The sequence below is a fragment of the Phyllobates terribilis genome, unplaced genomic scaffold, assembly GCF_046119375.1.
Source record: "Phyllobates terribilis strain yellow unplaced genomic scaffold, ASM4611937v1 Scaffold_8__6_contigs__length_399053987, whole genome shotgun sequence".
Taxonomy (NCBI): Eukaryota; Metazoa; Chordata; class Amphibia; order Anura; family Dendrobatidae; genus Phyllobates; species Phyllobates terribilis.
Genome location: NW_027362768.1, coordinates 181,627,678 through 181,648,389, shown reverse-complemented (window position 1 = coordinate 181,648,389; position 20,712 = coordinate 181,627,678).

The following is a 20,712-nucleotide window of genomic DNA, read 5'->3' as shown; positions in this document are numbered from 1 at the left end:
CCATCTCTCAGGTGCATAGAGTGCTTAGGGTGTATCCTGTACTTATATGGCATCCAGTGCTTAGGGTGTATCCTGTGCTCATATGGCATCCAGTGCTTAGGGTGTATCCTGTACTCATATGGCATCCAGTGCTTAGGGTGTATCCTGTATTCATATGGCATCCAGTACTTAGGGTGTATCCTGTACTCATATGGCATCCAGTACTTAGGGTGTATCCTGTACTCATATGGCATCCAGTACTTAGGGTGTATCCTGTACTCATATGGCATCCAGTGCTTAGTGTGTATCCTGTACTCATATGGCATCCAGTACTTAGGGTGTATCCTGTACTCATATGTCATCCAGTGCTTAGGGTGTATTCTGTCTTCATATGGCATCCAGAACTTAGGGTGTATCCTGTACTCATATGGCATCCATTACTTAGGGTATATCCTGTACTCATATGGCATCCAGTGCTTAGGGTGTATCCTGTGTTCATATGGCATCCAGTACTTAGGGTGTATCCTGTACTCATATGGCATCCAGTGCTTAGGGTGTATCCTGTACTCATATGGCATCCAGTGCTTAGGGTGTATCCTGTACTCATATGGCATCCAGTGCTTAGGGTGTATCCTGTATTCATATGGCATCCAGTACTTAGGGTGTATCCTGTACTCATATGGCATCCAGTGCTTACGGTGTATCCTGTACTCATATGGCATCCAGTGCTTAGGGTGTATCCTGTATTTATATGGCATCCAGTGCTTAGGGTGCATCCTGTACTCATATGGCATCCAGTGCTTAGAGTATATCCTGTATTTATATGCCATCCATTGCTTAGGGTGTATCCTGTACTCATATGGCATCCAATGCTTTTGGTGTATCCTGTGTTCATATGGCATCCAGTGCTTAGGGTGTATCCTGTACTCATATGGCATCCAGTGCTTAGAGTATATCCTGTATTCATATGGCATTTAGTGCTTAGAGTATATCCTGTACTCATATGGCATCCAGTGCTTAGGGGGTATCCTGTATTCATATGGCATCCAGTACTTAGGGTGTATCCTGTACTCATATGGCATCCAGTGCTTTGGGTGTATCCTGAACTTATATGGCATCCTGTACTTAGGGTGTATCCTGTACTCATATGTCATCCAGTGCTTAGGGTGTATTCTGTCTTCATATGGCATCCAGTACTTAGGGTGTATCCTGTACTCATATGTCATCCAGTGCTTATGGTGTATCCTGTACTCAAATGGCATCCAGTGCTTATGGTGTATCCTGTACTCATATGGCATCCAGTGCTTAGGGTGTATCCTGTATTCATATGGCATCCAGTTCTTAGGGTGTATCCTGTACTCACATGGCATCCAGTGCTTAGGGTGTATCCTGTATTTATATGGCATCCAGTGCTTAGGGTGTATCCTGTATTTATATGGCATCCAGTGCTTAGGGTGTATCCTGTACTCATATAGCATCCAGTTCCTAGGGTGTATCCTGAATTCATATGCCATCCAGTGCTTACAGTATATCCTGTATTTATATGGCATCCAGTGCTTAGGGTGTATCCTGTACTCATATGGCATCCAGTGCTTAGAGTATATCCTGTATTTATATGGCATCCAGTGCTTAGGGTGTATCCTGTACTCATATGGCATCCAGTGCTTAGGGTATATCCCGTATTCATATTGCATCCATCTCTCCATCTCTCCGAGTGTGTCTACCTCTTAGGGTGCATCCAGTGGTCATGGTGCATCCAGTGCTTAGGGTATATCCTGTATTCATGGTGCATGCATCTCTTGGGGTGTGTCCATCTCTCGGGTGCATAGAGTGCTTAGGGTGTATCCTGTACTCACATGACATCCAGTGCTTAGGGTGTATCTATGACTCATATGGCATCCAGTGATTAGAGTATATCCTGTATTTATATGCCATCCATTGCTTAGGGTGTATCCTGTACTCATTTGGCATCCAGTGCTTAGGGTGTATCCATCTCTCGGGTGCATAGAGTGCTTAGGGTGTATCCTGTATTTATATGGCATCCAGTGCTTAGGGTGTATCCTGTACTCATATGGCATCCAGTGCTTAGAGTATATCCTGTATTTATATGCCATCCATTGCTTTGGGTGTATCCTGTACTCATGTGGCATCCAGTTCTTTTGGTGTATCCTGTTTTCTTATGGCATCCAGTGCTTAGGGTGTATCCTGTACTCATATGGCATCCAGTGCTTAGAGTATTTCCTGTATTCATATGGCATCCAGTGCTTAGAGTGTATCCTGTATTCATATGGCATCCAGTACTTAGGGTGTGTCCTGTACTCATATGGCATCCAGTGCTTAGGGTGTATCCAGTACTCATATGGCATCCAGTACGTAGGGTGTATCCTGTACTCATATGGCATCTAGTGCTTAGGGTGTATCCTGTACTCATATGGCATCCAGTGCTTAGGGTGTATCCTGTATTCATATGGCATCCAGTACTTAGGGTGTATCCTGTACTCATATAGCACCCAGTGCTTACGGTGTATCCTGTACTCATATGGCATCCAGTGCTTAGGGTGTATCCTGTACTCATTAGGCATCCAGTGCTTAGGGTGTATCCTGTATTTATATGGCATCCAGTGCTTAGGGTGTATGCTGTACTCATATGGCATCCAGTGCTGAGGGTGTATCCTGTATTCATATGGCATCCAGTGCTTAGAGTATATGCTGTATTTATATGGCATCCACTGCTTAGGGTGTATCCTGTACTCATATGGCATCCAGTGCTTAGAGTATATCCTGTATTTGTATGGCATCCAGTGCTTAGGGTATATCCTGTACTCATATGGCATCCATCTCTCCATCTCTCTGAGTGTGTATACCTCTTAGGGTGCATCCAGTGGTCATGGTGCATCCAGTGCTTAAGGTATATCCTGTATTCATGGTGCATACATCTTTCGGGGTGCGTCCATCTCTCGGGTGCATAGAGTGCTTAGGGTGTATCCTGTACTTATATGGCATCCAGTGCTTAGGGTGTATCCTGTGCTCATATGGCATCCAGTGCTTAGGGTGTATCCTGTACTCATATGGCATCCAGTGCTTAGGGTGTATCCTGTATTCATATGGCATCCAGTGCTTAGGGTGTATCCTGTACTCATATGGCATCCAGTGCTTAGGGTGTATCCTGTATTCATATGGCATCCAGTACTTAGGGTGTATCCTGTACTCATATGGCATCCAGTGCTTACGGTGTATCCTGTACTCATATGGCATCCAGTGCTTAGGGTGTATCCTGTATTTATATGGCATCCAGTGCTTAGGGTGCATCCTGTACTCATATGGCATCCAGTGCTTAGAGTATATCCTGTATTTATATGCCATCCATTGCTTAGGGTGTATCCTGTACTCATATGGCATCCAATGCTTTTGGTGTATCCTTTGTTCATATGGCATCCAGTGCTTAGGGTGTATCCTGTACTCATATGGCATCCAGTGCTTAGAGTATATCCTGTATTCATATGGCATTCAGTGCTTAGAGTATATCCTGTACTCATATGGCATCCAGTGCTTAGGGGGTATCCTGTATTCATATGGCATCCAGTACTTAGGGTGTATCCTGTACTCATATGGCATCCAGTGCTTAGGGTGTATCCTGTACTCATATGGCATCCAGTACTTAGGGTGTATCCTGTACTCATATGTCATCCATTGCTTAGGGTTAGAGATGAGCGTTGTTCTACTCGAACTGTTCGCCAATCTCAAATTTGAGCTGTTTTGGGCGGTGTTCGAGCCGTTCGGCGAACACGAACAATTTGAGAAAAATTCGGCTGTTCGAGGTTATGTTCGATAACTGTTCGTGCACCAAAATCATAACTGGATTTTTTCTCAGTAATGATGAAAATTAATGTTAATACGCAGTTTGAGTGTACAGCGGGGTGGGGGGAGGGGCAGGGGATGGATCTCTGCAGGAACAATGAAGATCTCCATTTTTTTTTCTCTTTCCCGCATTTACAGTGGGGAGGTGCAATCTGTCAGCCTATCAGCAGCGCACACACGGAGCGAAGTGCTTTTTTTCACACAAGCAAGGGCATGTGTCATTGGCAGTGTATGTCACATGTCCTTGCCCTATAAGACCAAGCCATTTTCCCCGTCGCCACCATTTTCTCACTGCTGCAGCTGCGTGTTAGACGGCACCGCTGTTGCTGTGTGCGCTATACCTTGTTAATTTCAAGCCAATTTTCGCACAAATATACAGATAGCTTGGGAGTAGGGAATAGTTGTGATTGCAGTCCTTTTAAGGACTAGGTTACAGCATTTCCTACGACTTTTATCAGGCAGGTCTGTGCTCTTAAATAGATAGGTTGTGGGAGTAAAGACTAATTGTAATTGGAGTCCTTTTCAGGACTAGGTTACATCAGTTCCTATCAGTTTTTGCCAGGCAGGTCTGTGCCAGTGCTGTGCAAGTTTTTTTCACAGAATTTGGCTGAATCTAGCAAAGCTAATCCTTTTTGGCCTATTGCAGAGTGTGTTAGTCAGTGGAGTAGCCTATCTGTGTTGCAAGATATACCACCTGTGTATAGAATACCAATTTTTTTACTGCACCTAGTGAAGTAAAATCTTTTGGGCATAGCATCATTCTATTAGTCCATCTATACTGACCTCCATCAGGTTGCAAACTGAATCTAATTTTTTTCTGCATCTAGCTCTGAAAAAATATTTGGCCTTCTAGCAGTGTGTGGGACTTGTTCTATTAGTCCACCTATACTGACCTCCATCAGGTTGCAAACTGAATATATTTTTTTCTGCATCTACCTCTGAAAAAATATTGGGCTTCTAGCTGTGTGTGGGTCTTGTTCTATTAATCCATCTATACAGACCTCCATCAGGTTGCAAACTGAATATAATTTTTTTCTGCATCTAGCTCTGAAAAAATATTTGGCCTTCTAGTAGTGTGTGGGACTTTCTCTATTAGTCCATCTATACTGACCTCCATCAGGTTGCAAACTGAATATATTTTTTTCTGCATCTACCTCTGAAAAAATATTGGGCTTCTAGCTGTGTGTGGGTCTTGTTCTATTAATCCATCTATACAGACCTCCATCAGGTTGCAAACTGAATATAATTTTTTTCTGCATCTAGCTCTGAAAAAATATTTGGCCTTCTAGTAGTGTGTGGGACTTTCTCTGTTAGTCCATCTATACTGACCTCCATCAGGTTGCAAACTGAATATATTTTTTTCTGCATCTACCTCTGAAAAAATATTGGGCTTCTAGCTGTGTGTGGGTCTTGTTCTATTAATCCATCTATACTGACCTCCATCAGGTTGCAAACTGAATATAATTTTTTTCTGCATCTAGCTCTGAAAAAATATTTGGCCTTCTAGTAGTGTGTCGGACTTTCTCTATTAGTCCATCTATACTGACCTCCATCAGGTTGCAAATTAAAAATAATTTTTATCTGCATCTACAGTACCTCTGAAAAAATATTTGGGCTTCTAGCTGTGTGTGGGACTTGTTGTATTAGTCCATCTATACTGACCTCCATCAGGTTGCAAACTGAATATATTTTTTTCTGCATCTACCTCTGAAAAAATATTGGGCTTCTAGCTGTGTGTGGGACTTGTTGTATTAGTCCATCTATACTGACCTCCATCAGGTTGCAAACTGAATATATTTTTTTCTGCATCTACCTCTGAAAAAATATTGGGCTTCTAGCTGTGTGTGGGTCTTGTTCTATTAATCCATCTATACAGACCTCCATCAGGTTGCAAACTGAATATAATTTTTTTCTGCATCTAGCTCTGAAAAAATATTTGGCCTTCTAGCAGTGTTTGGGACTTGTTCTATTAGTCCACCTATACTGACCTCCATCAGGTTGCAAACTGAATATATTTTTTTCTGCATCTACCTCTGAAAAAATATTGGGCTTCTAGCTGTGTGTGGGACTTGTTGTATTAGTCCATCTATACTGACCTCCATCAGGTTGCAAATTGAATATAATTTTTTTCTGCATCTAACCCAGCCAATAGTTTTGGCCTAATACGACAGTTTGGCCACTCAGCTCTGCTCGGTTACCATCCATTGTTTTTTTGTGCAAACAACTCCAGAGTTGTGAATTAGTTAACCACCAAAATGAGTGGAAAAAGGCCTGCTGCTGGTGGAAAGGGGAATAGGCGTGTTGGGAAGGGGAAAAAAGGTTGTGTCCGTGGGGTAGGTGTTAAAGCAACAGTAACATCTGCAGAAGAAAGACCATCTTCCAGCCAAACTAAAATGTCTACTTCTTTTAGTGGACAATGTGATAAGATCCCTTTCTTACGGCCACGCCAATCGCTACAAATTCCAGATGAGGCACAAAAACAGCAGGTGCTTCAACGGATATCAAGTGCTCCTTTAAGTGGGCTCTCCTCCACATCAACTTCAACATCACAAATACTCCAGTCCTCAAAGGTGTCACCCCAATCGCACTTGCTTCCTCACAGCTCCCAAATCTCCAGCTGCCCGTCTGAGTATGAGGTAGAACAGATGGTTGAGTTTGCAGAGCTGTTTACTCATACTATAGCCTGGGAATCAGAGGTCGACTCCAGCGCTTCTGTGAATCCAGACGAGGAAATGATCTGCACTGATGCCCAGAATCTTTATGAGTCGGATCCAGGACCAGACACAGAAGGTTCTGACCATAATGTAGACCCTCATTCCCAAACTGTAACTCCTGTTGGTGGAGACAATGAGGAAGACGATGATAAGACTCAAATACCTGATTGGAGCGACAACTTTAGTTTTTTGTCAGGGCAGGAACAGGTTGGCTCTGAGGACGACGGGTGTGATAACGCACAGGGTGATGATGATGAGGTTGGAGATCCCACTTACTGTCAACCCACAGTCAGCCAAGAGATGAGGTCAGCAGAGGAGGTGGAGGAAGATGCTAGTGACGACGAGGTCAGGTTGCGCCTTCCTGGACAGAGACGTAGTACTGGAAGCACGTCAACAACTGCATCCTCAAACACAACTCTGCCTCTCACCACAAGTCGTGGTGGCTCTTCAGGTCGCATGGGTGCTAAGCCTTGCATAGCCTGGGCATTTTTTCAGATCGATAAAGATGACCCAACTCGTGTTATCTGTAACATTTGTCAGCAAAAGCTAAGTAGAGGCCAAAAAATACATAGTTTGAGTACTTCATGCATGAACCGGCACATGGACATGAAGCATAAGTTGCAGTGGGAAGCTCAGTGTGCTACAATGCGGCCTAGCCGGCCGGGCCAACCACCGTCTGCCATATCTTGTGCATCCGCGGCCTCTTCATCCTCTGTGACTGGGGGGACAGCAGTCACACCTGTTTTGGGGCGCAGACCTGCCACCTCTTTACCCGCAACAGCCAGCGTGATTGGCAGGTCATCATTTTCTTTGGAGGTGGGAACACCAGCTGGTGTTGAGCGCTGTCCGACATCGATAGCACCACCTTTGGATCAAGGCAACCTAACATGTCCGCCTGCATCTTCCTCACAGACCGGCAGTTTGCCGGGGACACCCTTATCAACCCCGTCTAAGCACAATAGCCAGCCCTCGGTCCCTCAGATGTGGACAAGTAATAGACCATTTCCTCCTAGCCATGAGAAAGCTAAGAGGTTGAATTTCACCATCTGCAAGCTCTTGGCTACAGAAATGCTGCCTTTCCGCCTGGTGGACACAGAGGATTTTCGAGACCTTATGTCCGTCGCAGTGCCCCAGTACCAGATGCCCAGTCGGCACTACTTCTCAAAGAAAGGTGTGCCTGCGCTCCACCAGCATGTCGCACACAACATCACCGCTTCTTTGAGAAACTCTGTGTGTGACAGGGTGCATTTCACCACAGACACTTGGACGAGTAGGCATGGACAGGGGCGTTACATGTCGCTGACTGGGCACTGGGTAACTATGGTGACAGCAGGACAAGGGGCTGCTGTCCAAGTCTTGCCGTCCCCACGAGTTGTGCGTCAATCCTCTTTATGTCAAAGTTCCTCCACTGCTTCTGCCTCCTCAACCTCCTCTCGGTCTTCCACCTGCACCCAAAGCCTGTCTGGTCATGCCACAAGCTTTCTAACTGCGCAGAAGGGATCCTGCACACCTCCTTACTATGCTGGCAGTAGGGCTCAACGTCATCAGGCGGTTTTTACATTGAAATGTCTGGGAAATGTGAGTCACACAGCTGAGGAGTTGTGGTCAGCTCTGGAGAACCAATTTCATGAATGGTTGTCTCCACTGGACCTGAAACCAGGGAAGGCCGTGTGCGACAATGCTGCAAACCTGGGTGCGGCCCTTCGCCGGGGCAATGTCACACACGTGCCTTGTATGGCTCACGTGTTGAACCTGGTTGTCCAGCAATTTTTAGCCCACTATCCCAGACTAGATGGCCTTCTGCAGAGGGCACGGTCGCTGTGTGCTCACTTCCGCCGTTCGCATCCCGCAGCTCAGCGACTTACATCTCTACAGAAGTCGTTGGGCCTGCCACTTCACCGGCTAAAATGCGATGTGCCTACCCAGTGGAATTCAACTCTGCACATGTTGCAGCGACTGTGGCAGCACCGACAAGCCCTGGTGCAATACGTTCTCACGTATAGCCTGGGCCAACGAGATTCAGAGGTGGGGCAAATCACGCTGGAGGAGTGGTCTCAGATCAGGGACCTATGCACCCTTCTGCACAGTTTTGAAATGGCGACGAAGATGTTTAGTGCTGACGATGCCATTATCAGCATGACTATTCCGGTGATTTACATGCTGGAGCACATGTTAAACAGAATTCGGAGTCAGGTGGTGGCACAAAAGGAGGTGGAGGAAGTAGAGGAGGAGGAGTTGTATGCGGAAGGGCTAACATCTGCAAGGTCCAGACGGTCGGCAGCACCAAGGCGGCAGGCATGTGAGGGTGGGGGAGATGGTTTTACCAGGGCGCATGGTAGCAGCCAAACTAGTGAGGAAGGTGCAGGAGCCCAGGAAGAAGTGGAGGACGAACTGATGGAAGACTCATCAGATGAGGGAGACCTTGATCACATTTCTGTTGTGCGAGGTTGGGGGGAGAGGACAGAGGAAGGAAGCATGATTGTTACCTCGCCACCAACACAACAGGGACTTGGTGCTCCTGGATGCGCAACACACATGAGTGCCTTCTTGCTGCACTACCTGCAACATGACCCTCGAATTGTGAGAATTAGAAATAATCCTGACTACTGGGTTGCCACACTGTTAGATCCCCGGTACAAAAGTAAATTTGCAGAAATTATTCCTGCCATAGAAAGGGATGCACGCATGCAGGAGTATCAGCAGAGACTGTTGCAGAATCTTACATGTGCTTTTCCACAAAATACCAGTGGTGCACGTAGTGAATCTCACAGTTCCAACTTGCCAACCGTGGGACCGTCAAGTGTTCAGCACTCAAACCGTAACAGAACCACAGTATCTGCTGGTAACATCAATTTTGCGGAATCATTTCACCACTTTTTTAGCCCATCCTTTGCAAGGCCACAGGAGACAAGAAGTCTGACACATAGTCAACGCCTAGAGACGATGGTACAGGAGTATCTCCAAGTAAACATTGAAGCCACGACTGTGTCACTGGACCCTTGCTCTTTTTGGGCTTCCAATCTGGATAAATGGCCGGAGCTCGCCACTTACGCCTTGGAGATCTTGTCATGCCCCGCAGCCAGCGTTCTGTCTGAACGTGTGTTCAGCGCTGCTGGTGGTGTGCTGACAGATAAGCGCACGCGGCTCTCCACTGATAATGTAGACAGACTCACGTTCATAAAGATGAACAAATCATGGATCCGAAACGACTTTTCTACCCCTGTGTCATCCTGGGGAGAGTAAAAGCTTGATGATTGGTTAAAATCACCCTACCAACCGTTTTAAGCTTTCAAATTACTAATCATGTTTATCTGTATCTTGACTGGAAAATAATTTGGGCTTTGTAGCAGTGTGCAGCACTGATCCTATTAGGCCATCTATACTAAAGCTTCACCAGATTTAAAATTAAAAATAATTTTTAGCTGCATCTAGCCCGGAAAATAATTTTGGGGCTCCGAAATGCGCAAGACACATAAGTGCCTTCTTGCTGCACTACCTGCAGCATGACCCTCATATTGTCAGAATTCGAAGTAATCATGACTACTGGGTTGCCACACTCTTAGATCCCCCAAACTTTTCGATCAACCTTTTCATTTTAATAAAGACCAAAAAAATGGTCATTTTTGAAATTATAAGCATTAGCAGGTTGTTAGAAACTGAAATCAAACAGTTTTCAACTCAAAACTTTATTCTAGGTGATGTTACATTTTCACATAGGACCCCTTGTTCGAAAGGAGCTTCTGAACTCTCTCGTCCATTGAATTTGTCAGGTTTTGGATGGTTTCTGCTTCAATTGTTTTGCATGAGGACAGAATACCCTCCCAGAGCTGTTGCTTAGATGTGAACTGCCTTCCGCCATCATAGACACTCCTTTTAATGATGCTCCAAAGGTTCTGAATGGGGTAGAGGTCAGGGGAGCATGGGGGTCACACCATAAGTTTGTCCCCTTTTATGCCCATATCAGCCAGAGATGCAGATGTTTTATGTGCAGCATGAGATGGTGCATTATCATGCAGAAAAATGATCTTGCTGTGAAATACACGGTTCTTCTTCTTGAACCATGGCAGGAAGTGCTGTTTGAGAAAATCCACATACATTATGGAGTTCATCTTTAGCGCCTTCAGGGATCCTAAAGGGGCCGACAATCTCTCTCCCCATGATTCCAGCCCAAAACATTACTCCACCTCCTCCTTGTTGGCGCTGTAGCCGTGTTTGCGTGGGGTGTCCATCAACCAGCCATCCTCCACTCCATCCATCTGGACCATCGAGCGCTGCACGGCACTCATCCGTGAACAAAACTGTTTTGAAATCAGTCTTCATGTAATGTTTGGCCCACTGGAGCCGTTTCTGCTTGTGTGAAGTGGATAGAGGAGGTCGACAGGATGGCGTATGCACAGCTGCAAACCTCTGAAGGACCCTGCATCTTGTTGTTCGGGGGACGTTGGAGGCACAAGCAGCTTCAAAAACTTGTCTGCTGCTATGACAAGGCTTTTTTGCCGCTGCTCTTTCAACCTGACGTAATTGCCTGTAGGAAAGAGTCCTCAATTTGCCCTTATCAGCACGCACACGTGTGTACTGTGAATCAGCTACATACTTCTTGATTGCCAAGACACTTCATCCTGATCATCGCACAATGTTGATTGTAGTCATGCCTTGACCTAAACACTACACAATTTGTTGCTTCTCAGCAGCCGACACATCCTTTTTCTTTCCCATTTTGGCAGAAAATGTAGGCTGCTTAATAATGTGAGAGAGCCTTCTTAAGTAGTCTTGCCTTTCATTGGACACACCTGCCAAACTAATTAGCACAGGTGTCTGCAATTGCTTACAGTGATATAAAGAGCCCTGACACACATCACCATCAATGAGTTTAACTGACAAACAAACAAATTCTTCCCTTATCACTCCTAAACACTTTTTGCATAATAATTTGGAACGCAGTGTACATGTGCTTTTCCACAAAACACCAGCGGTTCACGTAGTGAATCTTACAGTTCTAACTTGCCAACCGTGGTCTGTATGGAGTTGTTCAATAAAGGGCCCAAAATTAAGATAACATAGATGGGAGAGGTCTCTATGAATAGGAATTCCTAAGTATTTGATACCCTGTGAGGGCCAGGCAAAGGGAAAGTTGGACTGGATGGAATCCTATATGGATTTGGGGAGGGAGACATCGAGGGCCTCAGACTTCGCTGCATTGATTTTAAAATTTGACCATGTAACAAAGTGATCTATTTCAGCCATAACAACATGGATGGATATATGTGATTGAGTGATATATACTAGGACATCATCAGCAAATAGAGAGCACTTGTACTCGGTGCCTCCCACCTCAATCCACCTAATATTGGGGTTATGGCGAATTGATGAGAGCAGGTGCTCCGTCACTAGGATGTATAAGAGAGGGGACAGAGGACATCCCTGCCTTGTCCCATTGGTGATTGTGAAAGGTGATGAAAATGTTCTGACGCACCCCCTGGACCTTGGGACACCCGGAGCCGGACCCTTTTTGGTGGATGCTGGTGGTTGTAGTCTTCGTGGCGGCGACCCGGTTCCGTGGCTCAGGGTGGTCAAACCAGTGGCGGAACTATTTATGTGGTTTTGATGTTTAAATGTACGACTACGCCACCCGTGGATTGCGGTCAGAGTGAACCGCCGCTACAGGGCAGACCGCTGAGGCTGGTGTTGTGGGTGCAGCAGAGCGTAGCATAACTCCCCACGGGAGGAGTATAGCCTCAGGGCAGTGTATGCGGAGGATGGGGGTGATGGTGCAGGGCAGCAGCAGTAACGACACGGAGTCAGTGATGCAGTTCAGGGCCTTTACTCACAGTTCTTATTATCCAGACCACGTCTGCAGGTAACGGCTGCCCACGTCGTACTGTGCTCACCAGGTGAGGGGCTCAGACAACTCCCAGATAACTTTGGAGCACTTCACAGGACCCCCTTTGTGTGTCCTTTGTCTGGCCTTTCTTACCAACACTTCTGTCCGGCTGCCTCGGGCCTCCTCTTGGTAAACTTGGCGCCAGTTTCCCTGACCCTATGTGGTGCCTTCCTAGCGGGTGTAGCGAGGGGCTGCGCCACATAAAATGTCAGAGCCTCCGGTTTCTAGCTGAGGGTCGTTTCCTGCCTCCACTAGTTCGGGGACCGGTCTCCCCCTTTGGCCTGACCCCTCCACGCAGGTGGATTCGGGCGTGCGGTGGCGACTCGCCCGTCCGCACCCCTGGGATCCCTTCATTCCTCGTTCCTGGAGCCTTCTCCGCTCCTCTTCCTTCCTTCTCCCTCTTCCAGGCCTGGGCCTCTGTTACTAGGCCCGCCTCCGGAGCAGAGCTCATGCAGAGCCCCTGCTCCCTGCCACTTCTGCTCAGACTTCTCTGCACTGAACTAAGATGGTGCCCACCTTTTATACTCCCTTCTCAATGCACCCAGGAACTGCTTCCTCCCTGCTCCTGCACTACCGGGTTCCCCTTCCTCAGTGTTCCCTCCCCCCACTCCAGCCAGGGACAGGGACTGTCGTGCCCATCTCAGGGGCATATTGGTCGCCCTGCCCCACGGCAATGTGGTGTAATGCATGCAGGTGTCGGGTCCTGATCCACACTCCATCCTTACCTGAGAGTGAGATATCACACCTCTGGGTGAGGTGCAATACGTCTGTAGCAACCGAGCCCTCAGGGTGCTACAGTTCCATTTATCTTCAGCCTAGGTGACGTATTGTGATACAGGGCCGTGATTTTGGCTATAAAAGGGTCCCCTAGACCCCTACCCCAAGCTTTTTAAGAGAATCATATATGGCGTGCCAGGAGACTCTATGGAATGCTTTCTCAGCATCCAACGAGAGTATCTAATTACAAATTTTTAACTGCATCTAGCCCAGGAAATACTTTGTGCCTAGTAGCAGTGTCTGCTAGTCAGCGGATTATCCCGGCTGTTAAGCAAGCTACACCACCTGTAGTTTAGACACTTAATTTTTTCAAAGGAAATGCTTCGGGACCATGGGATACTTAGTGAAGAGCATCAGGAGGCACCCCAAGGCATAGGGGCTGGGACTGGCAGTAGGATGCCTTGCGGTGGACAGCCGAGCTCGATCCTTATAAAAGCTTTTTAACTGCAGCAGCTTTAGTGGACGCTACTGGAGCTGGAATTACGCGGCTGCTGGCATGAGACTTGCCCTCCAATAGATCCTTGTAAATGGATTTAAAGTGTATTCATTCAAATTAGAGAGACAATTTAAATTAAAAAGCTTAGAGCTGCCTCCACCACAGGGGGGCTCGCTCGACCCACCAGCGGACAGGCACCAGTATTGGGAGAGGGGGGCTGGCCATCAGGGTTCACCGCGGCTCTGGCACAAACCCGGCGACACGGAGGTGGCACGGGCAGGAGCGGACTGGCCGTGTCGGCTTCTCACTTTTTGGATTTTAGAAGGGCATGACATTCCTATATCTGTGTCTCCCCCTCCTTTTACTCCTCCACCTCTTTTATTTTCGCATGACTATATGTACTTGTCACTTTTCCATGTGTTAGTTATGTCTTCTGAGCAGTTTGTCAGCTTTTGGACACCTTTGAAGGTGTTTTCTATGTGTTTCAATGTGTTTTTGTTTGCCTGCCATTGGTTTTAACGGTGTTCGAAGGTGTTCGACGAACAGTTCGACAAACAGTTCGGCGAACACACGGGTGTTTGACGAACCGAACCGAACTCGAACACTACGGGGGTGGCTCAACACTACTTAGGGTGTATTCTGTCTTCATATGGCATCCAGTACTTAGGGTGTATCCTGTACTCATATGGCATCCAGTACTTAGGGTATATCCTGTACTCATATGGCATCCAGTGCTTAGGGTGTATCCTGTGTTCATATGGCATCCAGTACTTAGGGTGTATCCTGTACTCATATGGCATCCAGTGCTTAGGGTGTATGCTGTACTCATATGGCATCCAGTGCTGAGGGTGTAACCTGTACTCATATGGCATCCAGTGCTTAGGGTGTATCCTGTATTCATATGGAATCCAGTACTTAGGGTGTATCCTGTACTCATATGGCATCCAGTGCTTAGGGTGTATCCTGTACTCATATGGCATCCAGTGCTTAGGGTGTATCCTGTATTATTTATATGGCATCCAGTGCTTAGGGTGCATCCTGTACTCATATGGCATCCAGTGCTTAGAGTATATCCTGTATTTATATGCCATCCATTGCTTAGGGTGTATCCTGTACTCATATGGCATCCAATGCTTTTGGTGTATCCTGTGTTCATATGGCATCCAGTGCTTAGGGTGTATCCTGTACTCATATGGCATCCAGTGCTTAGAGTATATCCTGTATTCATATGGCATTCAGTGCTTAGAGTATATCCTGTACTCATATGGCATCCAGTCCTTAGGGGGTATCCTGTATTCATATGGCATCCAGTACTTAGGGTGTATCCTGTACTCATATGGCATCCAGTGCTTAGGGTGTATCCTGTACTCATATGGCATCCAGTACTTAGGGTGTATCCTGTGCTCTTATGTCATCCAGTGCTTAGGGTGTATTCTGTCTTCATATGGCATCCAGTACTTAGGGTGTATCCTGTACTCATATGGCATCCAGTGCTTAGGGTGTATCCTGTACTCAAATGGCATCCAGTGCTTATGGTGTATCCTGTACTCATATGGCATCCAGTGCTTAGGGTGTATCCTGTATTCATATGGCATCCAGTTCCTAGGGTATATCCTGTACTCACATGGCATCCAGTGCTTACGGCGTATCCTGTACTCATATGGCATCCAGTGCTTAGGGTGTATCCTGTATTTATATGGCATCCAGTGCTTAGGGTGTATCCTGTACTCATATGACATCCAGTGCCTAGGGTGTATGCTGAATTCATATGCCATCCAGTGCTTAGGGTGTATCCTGTATTCATATGGCATCCAGTTCCTAGGGTATATCCTGTACTCACATGGCATCCAGTGCTTACGGCGTATCCTGTACTCATATGGCATCCAGTGCTTAGGGTGTATCCTGTATTTATATGGCATCCAGTGCTTAGGGTGTATCCTGTACTCATATGGCATCCAGTGCTTAGAGTATATCCTGTATTTATATGGCATCCAGTGCTTAGGGTGTATCCTGTACTCATATGGCATCCAGTGCTTAGGGTATATCCCGTATTCATATTGCATCCATCTCTCCATCTCTCCGAGTGTGTCTACCTCTTAGGGTGCATCCAGTGGTCATGGTGCATCCAGTGCTTAGGGTATATCCTGTATTCATGGTGCATGCATCTCTCGGGGTGTGTCCATCTCTCGGGTGCATAGAGTGCTTATGGTGTATCCTGTACTCATATGGCATCCAGTGCTTAGGGTGTAACTAGGACTCATATGGCATCCAGTGATTAGAGTATATCCTGTATTTATATGCCATCCATTGCTTAGGGTGTATCCTGTACTCATTTGGCATCCAGTGCTTAGGGTGTATCCATCTCTCGGGTGCATAGAGTGCTTAGGGTGTATCCTGTATTCATATGGCATCCAGTGCTCAGGGTGTATCCTGTACTCATATGGCATCCAGTGCTTAGAGTATATCCTGTATTTATATGCCATCCATTGCTTTGGGTGTATCCTGTACCCATGTGGCATCCAGTTCTTTTGGTGTATCCTGTTTTCTTATGGCATCCAGTGTTTAGGGTGTATCCTGTACTCATATGGCATCCAGTGCTTAGAGTATTTCCTGTATTCATATGGCATCCAGTGCTTAGAGTGTATCCTGTATTCATATGGCATCCAGTACTTAGGGTGTGTCCTGTACTCATATGGCATCCAGTGCTTAGGGTGTATCCAGTACTCATATGGCATCCAGTACGTAGGGTGTATCCTGTACTCATATGGCATCCAGTGCTTAGGGTGTATCCTGTACTCATATGGCATCCAGTGCTTAGGGTGTATCCTGTACTCATATGGCATCCAGTGCTTAGGGTGTATCCTGTACTCATATGGCATCCAGTGCTTAGGGTGTATCCTGTATTCATATGGCATCCAGTACTTAGGGTGTATCCTGTACTCATATAGCACCCAGTGCTTACGGTGTATCCTGTACTCATATGGCATCCAGTGCTTAGGGTGTATCCTGTACTCATATGGCATCCAGTGCTTAGGGTGTATCCTGTATTTATATGGCATCCAGTGCTTAGGGTGTATGCTGTACTCATATGGCATCCAGTGCTGAGGGTGTATCCTGTATTCATATGGCATCCAGTGCTTAGAGTATATCCTGTATTTATATGGCATCCACTGCTGAGGGTGTATCCTGTATTCATATGGCATCCAGTGCTTAGAGTATATCCTGTATTTATATGGCATCCACTGCTTAGGGTGTATCCTGTACTCATATGGCATCCAGTGCTTAGAGTATATCCTGTATTTGTATGGCATCCAGTGCTTAGGGTATATCCTGTACTCATATGGCATCCATCTCTCCATCTCTCTGAGTGTGTATACCTCTTAGGGTGCATCCAGTGGTCATGGTGCATCCAGTGCTTAGGGTATATCCTGTATTCATGGTGCATACATCTCTCGGGGTGCGTCCATCTCTCGGGTGCATAGAGTGCTTAGGGTGTATCCTGTACTTATATGGCATCCAGTGCTTAGGGTGTATCCTGTGCTCATATGGCATCCAGTGCTTAGGGTGTATCCTGTACTCATATGGCATCCAGTGCTTAGGGTGTATCCTGTATTCATATGGCATCCAGTACTTAGGGTGTATCCTGTACTCATATGGCATCCAGTACTTAGGGTGTATCCTGTACTCATATGGCATCCAGTACTTAGGGTGTATCCTGTACTCATATGGCATCCAGTGCTTAGGGTGTATCCTGTACTCATATGGCATCCAGTACTTAGGGTGTATCCTGTACTCATCTGTCATCCACTGCTTAGGGTGTATTCTGTCTTCATATGGCATCCAGTACTTAGGGTGTATGCTGTACTCATATGGCATCCAGTGCTTACGGTGTATCCTGTACTCATATGGCATCCAGTGCTTAGGGTGTATCCTGTACATATATGGCATCCAGTGCTTAGGGTGTATCTGTACTCATATGGCATCCAGTGCTTAGTGTGTATCTTGTATTCATATGGCGTCCAGTACTTTAGGCTGTATCCTGAACTCATATGGCATCCAGTGCTTAGGGTGTATCCTGTACTCATATGGCATCCAGTGCTTAGGGTGTATCCTGTATTTATATGGCATCCACTGCTTAGGTTGTATCCTGTACTCATATGGCATCCAGTGCTTAGGGTGTATCCTGTATTCATATGGCATCCAGTGCTTAGAGTATATCCTGTATTTATATAGCATACACTGCTTAGGGTGTATCCTGTACTCATATGGCATCCAGTGCTTAGAGTATATCCTGTATTTATATGGCATCCAGTGCTTAGGGTGTATCCTGTACTCATATGGCATCCAGTGCTTAGAGCATATCCTGTATTTATATGCCATCCATTGCTTAGGGTGTATCCTGTACTCATATGGCATCCAGTGATTTAGTGTGTCCTGTATTCATATGGCATCCAGCACTTAGGGTGTATCCTGTACTCATATGGCATCCAGTGCTTAGGGTGTATCCAGTATTCATATGGCATCCAGTATTTAGGGTGTATCCTGTACTTATATGGCATCCAGTGCTTAGGGTGTAATCCTGTACTCATATGGAATCCAGTACTTAGGGTATATCCTGTACTCATATGGCATCCAGTGCTTAGGGTGTATCCTGTGTTCATATGGCATCCAGTACTTAGGGTGTATCCTGTACTCATATGGCATCCAGTGCTTAGGGTGTATCCTGTACTCATATGGCATCCAGTGCTTAGGGTGTATCCTGTACTCATATGGCATCCAGTGCTTAGGGTGTATCCTGTATTCATATGGCATCCAGTACTTAGGGTGTATCCTGTACTCATATGGCATCCAGTGCTTACGGTGTACCCTGTACTCATATGGCATCCAGTGCTTTGGGTGTATCCTGTATTTATATGGCATCCAGTGCTTAGGGTGTATCCTGTACTCATATGGCATCCAGGGCTTAGAGTATATCCTGTATTTTTATGCCATCCATTGCTTAGGGTGTATCCTGTGTTCATATGGCATCCAGTGCTTAGAGTATGTCCTGTAATTGTATGGCATCCAGTGCTTAGGGTATATCCTGTACTCATATGGCATCCATCTCTCCATCTCTCTGAGTGTGTATAAATCTTAGGGTGCATCCAGTGGTCATGGTGTATCCAGTGCTTAAGGTATATCCTGTATTCATGGTGCATACATCTCTCGGGCTGCGTCCATCTCTAAGGGTGCATAGAGTGCTTAGGGTGTATCCTGTACTTATATGGCATCCAGTGCTTAGGGTGTATCCTGTGCTCATATGGCATCCAGTGCTTAGAGTGTATCCTGTACTCATATGGCATCCAGTGCTTAGGGTGTATCCTGTATTCATATGGCATCCAGTACTTAGGGTGTATCCTGTACTCATATGGCATCCAGTACTTAGGGTGTATCCTGTACTCATATGGCATTCAGTACTTAGGGTGTATCCTGTACTCATATGGCATCCAGTACTTAGGGTGTATCCTGTACTCATATGTCATCCAGTGCTTAGGGTGTATTCTGTCTTCATATGGCATCCAGTACTTAGGGTGTATCCTGTACTCATATGGCATCCAGTGCTTAGGGTGTAACCTGTACTCATATGGCATCCAGTGCTTAGGGTGTATCCTGTATTCATATGGCATCCAGTACTTAGGGTGTATCCTGTACTCATATGGCATCCAGTGCTTAGGGTGTATCCTGTATTTATATGGCATCCACTGCTTAGGTTGTATCCTGTACTCATATGGCATCCAGTGCTTAGGGTGTATCCTGTATTCATATGGCATACAGTGCTTAGAGTATATCCTGTATTTATATAGCATCCAGTGCTTAGGGTGTATCCTGTACTCATATGGCATCCAGTGCTTAGAGAATATCCTGTATTTATATGGCATCCAGTGCTTAGGGTGTATCCTGCACTCATATGGCATCCAGTGCTTAGAGCATATCCTGTATTTATATGCCATCCATTGCTTAGGGTGTATCCTGTACTCATATGGCATCCAGTGCTTTTGGTGTATCCTGTATTCATATGGCATCCAGCACTTAGGGTGTATCCTGTACTCATATGGCATCCAGTGCTTAGGGTGTATCCTGTGTTCCTATGGCATCCAGTACTTAGGGTGTATCCTGTACTCATTTAGCATCCAGTGCTTAGGGTGTATCCAGTATTCATATGGCATCCAGTATTTAGGGTGTATCCTGTACTCATATGGCATCCAGTGCTTAGGGTGTAATCCTGTACTTATATGGCATCCAGTACTTAGGGTATATCCTGTACTCATATGGCATCCAGTGCTTAGGGTGTATCCTGTGTTCATATGGCATCCAGTACTTAGGGTGTATCCTGTACTAATATGGCATCCAGTGCTTAGGGTGTATCCTGTACTCATATGGCATCCAGTGCTTAGGGTGTATCCTGTACTCATATGGCATCCAGTGCTTAGGGTGTATCCTGTATTCATATGGCATCCAGGACTTAGGGTGTATCCTGTACTCATATGGCATCCAGTGCTTACGGTGTACCCTGTACTCATATGGCATCCAGTGCTTTGGGTGTATCCTGTATTTATATGGCATCCAGTGCTTAGAGTGTATCCTGTACTCATATGGCATCCAGTGCTTAGAGTATATCCTGTATTTATATGCCATCCATTGCTTAGGGTGTATCCTGTACTCATATGGCATCCAGTGCTTTTGGTGTATCCTGTGTTCATATGGCATCCAGTGCTTAGGGTGTATCCTGTACTCATATGGCATCCAGTGCTTAGAGTATATCCTGTATTCATATGGCATTCAGTGCTTAGAGTATATCCTGTTCTCATATGGCATCCAGTGCTTAGGGTATATCCCGTATTCATATTGCATCCATCTCTTCATCTCTCCGAGTGTGTCTACCTCTTAGGGTGCATCCAGTGGTCATGGTGCTTCCAGTGCTTAGGGTATATCCTGTATTCATGGTGCATGCATCTCTCGGGGTGTCCATCTCTCGGGTGCATAGAGTGCTTAGGGAGTATCCTGTTCTCATAAGGCATCCAGTGCTT